The sequence below is a fragment of the Dipteris shenzhenensis genome, chromosome 30, assembly GCF_047967505.1.
Source record: "Dipteris shenzhenensis isolate YYH24624 ecotype China chromosome 30, Dip_SZ_1.0, whole genome shotgun sequence".
NCBI lineage: Eukaryota > Viridiplantae > Streptophyta > Polypodiopsida > Gleicheniales > Dipteridaceae > Dipteris > Dipteris shenzhenensis.
Genome location: NC_141625.1, coordinates 10,153,171 through 10,160,974, shown reverse-complemented (window position 1 = coordinate 10,160,974; position 7,804 = coordinate 10,153,171).

Genomic DNA, 7,804 nt, shown 5'->3' with positions numbered 1-7,804 from the left:
TCAAAGATGTAAGTGGTGACCTCCACTCAATAATGATGTACTAAACTCTAAACTTTGGCTCAATTATAACACTATGCCACTCATCTCTAGGTCTTTCTTGAATGTCTGACAGTGAAAATATGACAACATTAGGAGAGTTATGGGCTCAAAAAGGGCCTCATAAGGGGAGGATTAGGAATATGGTAATCTCCTTAATTTGAAGGGAAAAATCCATTTGTAAAATGCATTAAATGAAAGAGTCTTACAACTTATGGGTGTCAGAAATAAGGTGCATCTTTGACTGCGTAGAAACCAGTCTGTAGCAGTAGTAGAAAGGAGCCTCCTAGATATCAAACTGAGTGAGGTCGATTTGTAGAGAACTCCAAGCGGTCTAACCCCCTGGGATGGGCCATGGAGTTTAGCCCACCCAAGAGTGGAGAGAAAGCGATGGAGAGGAGAGGAGAGGAGAGGAGAGGAGACAATGAGATGAAGCAAAAGTTCCAAGAGTTAGAAGAGAGAGTAAAAGTGGCTGAGAGCAAACTTGAAAAGGCAAGCCCCATTATAGCTCATAATGAAGCTGTCTTTAGTCAAATGGAAGATATGCATGAGAAGCTCAAGGGAGAGATCCAAGAGAAGCTCAAAGGAGAAGTAAAGAGCTCTTTAGATACACAAATGTCTACTCGACTACAGAAGGAAGTTAAAGAGCAAGCCGACAGTCTGTGCAACTCAAGAATGCTCAGGATTGGAGGTTTACCAGACAACTGGTTCATAGCGAAAGCCTCCTATGAAGTGACTTGTGAGAAAATCAGCAAAGCTTTATCAGGAGTTGAATGGGAAGACCTAGAGTTTAATATTGGAAAAGCAGGAGCGCATGCAATTCGTACCTTCGAGTCAAAAGATGAAAGAACTCAGATTGTCAGACAATCGAATAAGCTGAAAGGATTAAGTGTATGGATGGCAAAGGAACTCACAAAATCTCAACTAAAGACTAAGACCTTGGAGCTTGCAAAGGTAAAGGTGGCCAGAAAATAAGGAAAATGTGCTATCTTTTGAGATGGCAAGGCTTTGATCAGAGACTTCAAAGCCAAGATCAAAGACCATCAGTCTATAACTGATGTATGATTTGCTTTTCTTTCTATCTCAGTTTCCTTTTGTTCATCTTATTAGTTGAACAAGTTGTATATGCTGGAAGTAATATAAAACCCTCTTTCTTTGGAAAAGAAAAGAAAAGAAATAAGGTGCATTGTTTGGACGGTCGAGATGCATCAAAAGATCTAATCCACAAGATAGAATGCCCTAAATATGCGTGTGAATAAATGTCGTTAGATCATGTTTCATCCAAGGGCTCACAGATCACACCAAATAGGAGCCCTTAGATCAAAGTATTGATCTACGGGTAGAGGGAAGAATGCATTAAGTGTGTTATGACATATGGCAGTATGGCATTAGACCATAGTGTAAGGAACTCCAAGCCATTGGATCTGAAGTGAATCGAAGATGCACATGCAGTGTCAAATTTCCACCATCCACCTATCTTGATCGAAGGGTGTACAATGGTAGAGGCTTTGGTGGGTGAATGACATATGGCACCATTGTGGCGAGTGGCAGACATCCGATGGCTCAAGCATAGCACCCACTCTGCTTCGTTGGATGGAGGCACTCATCCAAGGACACACGATGAACACCATTTTCTAGCCGTTAGATCTCCGGGAGATCTAACATTTTGTATTGATGTGACATACATCAATTATATGCTCCTCTAAACCTGTGTGGCCACACGATTAAAATGCCATCGATGGAATGCATTACGTGTTGACTTCAGATCATGGGATCTAGGTGTTCATCCAAGGGCCTCGGATCTTTATCTTTAGTGAACCATTAGATCTTGGACAGATCTAATGGTTATAACCTAAGCGGTCATCATCGCTACTCTTCGCATTTAAGTACTAAAGTTGAAAAATCTTCAGGTGCCATAGCCATTGGATCATATATGATCCATGACTCACATTCACATATTACCATGTAATTCGAAATACTTAGAGTGGGACCATTTGTCTCCACCAATGAGGAAGGAGAAAAAATCCTTCATGTTTTTAATGCTAGAGCCTTCTCATTGGCCTACAACTTAATCCAAAATCTTAAGGGCCTAATGCAAGAGACCCTTTTTGAGCCCAAAATTCCCCTAATGATATGGAAAGCATTTGTTCAATTCAAGATATAGGTGGTGTATAGATATATTATTTGATTAAACGATATATTAGATTGTGTGTAAAGATACACCATTTCTTTGGAATTACAAGGCATAGAATATGTTACACTATGCTTATGTATCTTCTTCAAAGTGATTAGATTTTGGTTTTGCATTTTCATCGAATGGGGCTAGTCTACATAAATCAAGGATGTTTTTATCGAAGCTATGCCTAAATATTAATATAAAATCTTGGCGAAAGTTTTCAATATAAAATTTTTAGTTTCACAATATTAGTAGAATGTAGTACTTGTTTATATATTTTCTTTTGAATTTTGAAGGGAAAAATGCGAATCCTAGCAAAAGTTTACATTTTTTTGCATAAAAGTTTCAAATCATGGCGAATGTTTCAAACATTTATTTTTATTAGGACATACAAACGTTCGATGGCAATATAAAAGTTTAGCTTCTTAACAAAAGTAACTTGAAAAAATCATCCATGACCTAAATGATATTTAATATATGCAAGGCTGCTATTAGGGATTGTGGTACATTTTTCAACATCACAGCCATGCTTCTTTTTGTGAAATTGAGTCCTCGATTTCCAGGAATGATTAATGCTACTCACTTCTACCTTTGTCAATTCCTCTTTTTTTGAAACCCATTCATGTTTCTTTTGTAGAAAACACTCATAGAGTTGTTTCATTGTATATTTCTTTTTAGGAGGTTTTTCAAAGGGATGGTTCATACCATAAATTTATAAATGTTGAAGGAATTTCCATCTTGTTCGTTGCTATGTGAGCAGAATTTTCCACCCAAATTGGGCCACCTTGGTCATCCAACTCTAATTACACATTAGATGCCCAAACTGCAACAAAATACTAGGCTCTAGAATTTCATCAGATGGTACAACCTCTGGTAAGGGCTTGTTACCCTTCCTACCACAATGTATTTGAGGTAAAAGACATTTCTTAGCTTGTTCCACACCTATCGTTGTATTTCTATCTAACATAGATCCTTCACTATAAGACACGGGCCACTTTTCGACATCGATACCGATGCTAAATATAAAGTTTTTTTTTAAAACAAGTGAAAAGTGTCAAAAAGTCTGTCATTGTGTACATCGCAAAGAAACCATCGGTGAGGACGTTGGTATCACCATCGGTAACATATGGTCGCCAATGTCGATGTGGGTGTTGGTGTAGTCGTCGGTATATATTGACACTGTAGTGTTAGTACAAGTGTCAGTATATACTGAGTCTCGATGTTTTAATAGAAGTGGGAAAAAAAATTGTGGGGTAGGATGGGGCTTGTTTCAGTCCCATCCTGCCCCACATATATTTTTTTGAACGAAATCATGATTAGATGTTACAAATGAGGTGTACATGTTACAATTTTGCAAAAAAGGTCTACAAAGTGGCAAAAGGTTTCCAAGGTTTGAATATATCCTTAAAGAAGTGGGTGCTCAACATTCTCCTCATGTATCTTACGATCTTCTTCTCATCATCATCCTGTATAACTTTCCCAATGCTGTTCACTCGATAGGATAGGTCCTCCATCAAAAAAAAGTCCAAAGGATGCATGGTGGATAGAGTAGCAGAGCTAAAGTGAGGGGTGGAGTGAGTGCTTAAGGAGCAAGGAGTAGGGGACCTCTGGGGTGCTGCGGCCTATGAGAGGGGAGGTCAAGGGACCAAATTGGTACTATGTCTCATGAACAAGGGGAGACCTGGAGTGGTGGGAGTGTACAGACTCATCTACATCTCCCGTGCCACCACAACAGCCTCGACCCTTACTACTCTTTCTAGACCTACGATAGTGATGCCCAGGTGATGATCCCTCAGAAAGGGCAAGAGGGGATGGCTATTGAGTAGGTAAAGCCATCAATGTCCCTCCAAGGGGTGTAGGAGAGGGAATACTAGAGGTCCTTTAGGATAGAAGAGAGAAGAATCTCACTGCCTTCGTGCCACTCATCGCTGTGATATATTTATCAGGACTCTCGACGGAGCGATGGGCTACTAGCAAAGGAGGTCCTTGAGGGGTAATCCCCTAAGGAGTTGGCTGAGTAGAATCGAAGTCCTTTGGAGAGTAGAGCCCATGACATCTCCTCCTATGAGGAGTTTGATGATCATGGGGAGTCCGCTCTTTGGATGTGCAGCATGATAACGTGTCTAATTTAATGGGATGGGACAAACACAAACACAAAGACAAACAAGAAAACAAATACAAACACAAGATCGGGTAAGAAGAGAAAAAAACAATAGATACTTACACATTACTTAAAACTCAAGTTAACTTAATACTTAAAACTCAAGTTCAATTTACTAAAACTATTTTTATATTTGTATTGATAAACAACATTTGTATTGATAACAACATTGGTCTCCATAAAAATACATTATTATATATTATCCTATATCTCCATAAAAGACATTGTCATATGTCAACAAAAGAGTATTCATTAAAAAAATTTGACTCCAAAAGAGACATTCGAGCATATGTTAAAGAAAGAGGAGGTCTATTGCTTTGCATTACTATCACTCATACTATCCTCCTCTTCATGTCTAGAAGGGTCACTCGAGACCTCATCTTACACATCTTCTTTTATATACTGATACTCATCTTAGATGATGTACCCACGGCCCAAGAAGATGTGAACACAATCCATAATATCCTTCATGGTCTCCACATCAAAGAAATGATAATTCTAAAAAACTTTATTGCATCCCCAATGCTTTATTCCCCTCCTTTATTCTGCAATATTTCCAAATCACTTTATTCCAAACATCCCCTCCGCTTTATCCTCCTCAACTATTCAGTTTGATTTCTTTAGAGATATTGTATGTGTGATTCTTTGCTTTTCCCTTCTCCACTTCATCCTCCTTCAATCTTTAAAGTCTCATTTCCTTGTGTTCATTGTCACACACCACTCTTCTACTATATCTCTCGCCGTTCGCTTTTGGTCAATTGATCATTCCCTTCTCATCACTCTCTCATGGTTCTCTTCTCGTCGCTCCCCTCCCACTCTAATACTCCTCTTGTCGGTCCTCTCCTACTCTGCTACTCCTCTCGTCGTTCCTCTATCTTTGGTCTTTCCCTTCTCCCCTCCTACTCTGCTTCTCCTCTCTCATCGTTCCATCTCCTCTCCTACTCTGCTAAACCTCTCATCATTCCTCTATCTCTTGTCGTTCCCTTCTCCTCTCCTACTTTGCTACTCCCCTCGTTCTCTTACAATCTTTACTCCCTTACTCTCAATGGATCCTAACAAAGAATCTATGATAGCATACTTGGAGGAGCTGTACCATCAATATTATGATATAAAGGATGGGTAGGTAGATGTGCCAATGCTCCCTAAGGAGCATTTGTCTACCTCCACATACGGCGCAGACATGGATTTAGACAACCTGGACAAGGAAGATCATGAAATCTTGGGGGATTCTATTGAGTGTATGCAGCTATACATCCAAGACAAAGGCAAAAAGCTCCTTAGAGTAAGGAGCAAACAAAAATTAAGTGAAGGACAAAAAGATGAAGAAGGATGACAAAGGAATACCAAACGATGAGAAGATCAATCTATGCCAAAGTATGTGAGAGTACTCTAATTTGGATACTTTCAAGTTTCTAGTATATGAGAGTTACCCCTCTCTTGGATATTTGTTATGCTGTAAGAAAATATTATGATGTATCCCTCTCTTGGATATTTGTTATGCCTCTCTTGGATGTTTGTAACCCCTCTCTTAGATACTTGTTATGGTAAGAAGTAATTATGCTGTATGTTTTTGAAAAGCAAGTTTATTGCCCTTAGGTGACCTTGACCCCCAGTTCTTTATGTGGGTTGGATTTTTTTTTGAAAATAAGAGAGGAAAAGAGAGGAGGGAAAAGAGAGGAGAGAAGGAAAAGAGAGGAAAAGAGAGGAGACAAAGAAGAGATGGAGAGAAAGAGATAAAGAAGACAAGGGAAGAGGAGGAAAGGAAAAGAGAGGAGAAAAAGAGACAAAGAAGATGAGAGAAAGAGGAGGAAAAGAAAGAAGGGGGAAAGAGAGTGATTAGAGAGAAATAGGTGAAAAGAGAGGGGAGAAAGAGAGGAAAAGAGAGGAGGGAAAGAGAGAAAAAGATAGGAGAGAAAGAGTGGAAAAGAAAGAAGAGGAAAAGAGAGGGGAGAAAGAGGGAAAAGAGAGGAGGGAAAGAGAGGAAAAAAGAGAGAAAGAGGCTAAAAGAGATGGGAGAAAGAGAAGAAAAGAGAGGAGAGAAAGAGTGGAAAAGAATATAAGAGAGGGGAATACATTTGTGAGAAAAAGAGAGGAGCAAAAGAGAGAAAAAGAGAGGAGAGAAAGAGTGAAAAAGAAAGAAGAGGAAAAGAGATGGGAGAAAGAGGGAAAAGAGAGGAGGGAAAGAGAGAGAGAAAGAGAGAAAGAGAGGAAAAGAGAGGGGAGAAAGAGAGGAGAGAAAGAGTAGAAAAGAATATAAGAGAGGGAAATACATTTTTGAAAATAACAGAGGAAAAGAGAGGAGGGAAGGAAAAGAGAGGAAAAGAGACGAGGCTAAGAAGAGATGGAGAGAAAGAGATAAAGAAGAGGAGGGAAAGAGGAGGAAAGGAAAAGAGAGGAGAGAAAGAGAAAAAGAAGAGGAGGGAAAGAGGAGGAAAGGAAAAGAGAGGAGAGAGAGAGTAAAAACGAGAGAAAGAGGTGAAAAGAGAGGAGAGAAACAGAGGAAAAGAGAGGGAGGAAAGAGGGAAAAGAGAGAAGGGAAAGAGACAAAAAAGAGAGAAAGAGAGGAAAAGAGAGGGGAGAAAGAGAGGAAAAGTGAGGGGAGAAAGAGAGGAAAAGAGAGGAGAGAAAGCAAAAAAGAATATAAGAGAGGGAAAGAGAGGAAAAGAAAATACGAGAGGAAAAGAGCTCGAAAAAGAATATACGAGAGGAAAAGGCAGGAGAGAAATAAGAGATGGTGAGAAAGAGATAAAGAAGAGGAGGGAAAGAGGAGGAGAGGAAAAGAGAGTAGTGAAAGAGAGAAAGAAGATGAGGGAAAGAGGAGGAGAGAAAGAAGATGAGGGAAAGAGGAGGAAAAGAAGAAGGAAAGAGAGTAAAAAAGAGGGAAAGAGAGGAGAGAAGGAAAAGAGAGGAAAAGAGAGGAGAGGAGGGAAAGAGGAAAAAAGAGAGACAAAGAGAAAAAGAGAGGGGAGAAAGAGGGAAAAGAGAGGAGGGAAAGGGAGGAAAAGAGAGGAGAGAAAAGAGGAAAAGAAAATAGAAGAAAGAGGAAAAGAGAGGAGAGAAGGAAAAGAGAGGAGAGAGAAAAAAAAAGAGAGAAAGAGAAAAAGAGAGGAGAGCTAGGCCCATCACTATAGCTAGCACTTAAAGAACTAGCTGTAGGCCGATGTATGTACAAAAAGAAAAATAGGAGAGAGAGGAAGCACGTCCTTACCTGAAAAGTACATGTCTTAGCACCAAATGATCTCACTCATAGTTTTGTGTTTTGTGTTTATTGACCTATAAAAGAGAGGAAACATACCATTTTAAGAAAACTAATTAGTGAAAAGAGGAGTTTGGAGAATAACATTTTAAAAGAACAGATTGAGGAGAGAAATTAAAGCCTACATACAAGGACAAAGCACAAAAACAAGAGGCAGAGCTTTCATACTCCTCTC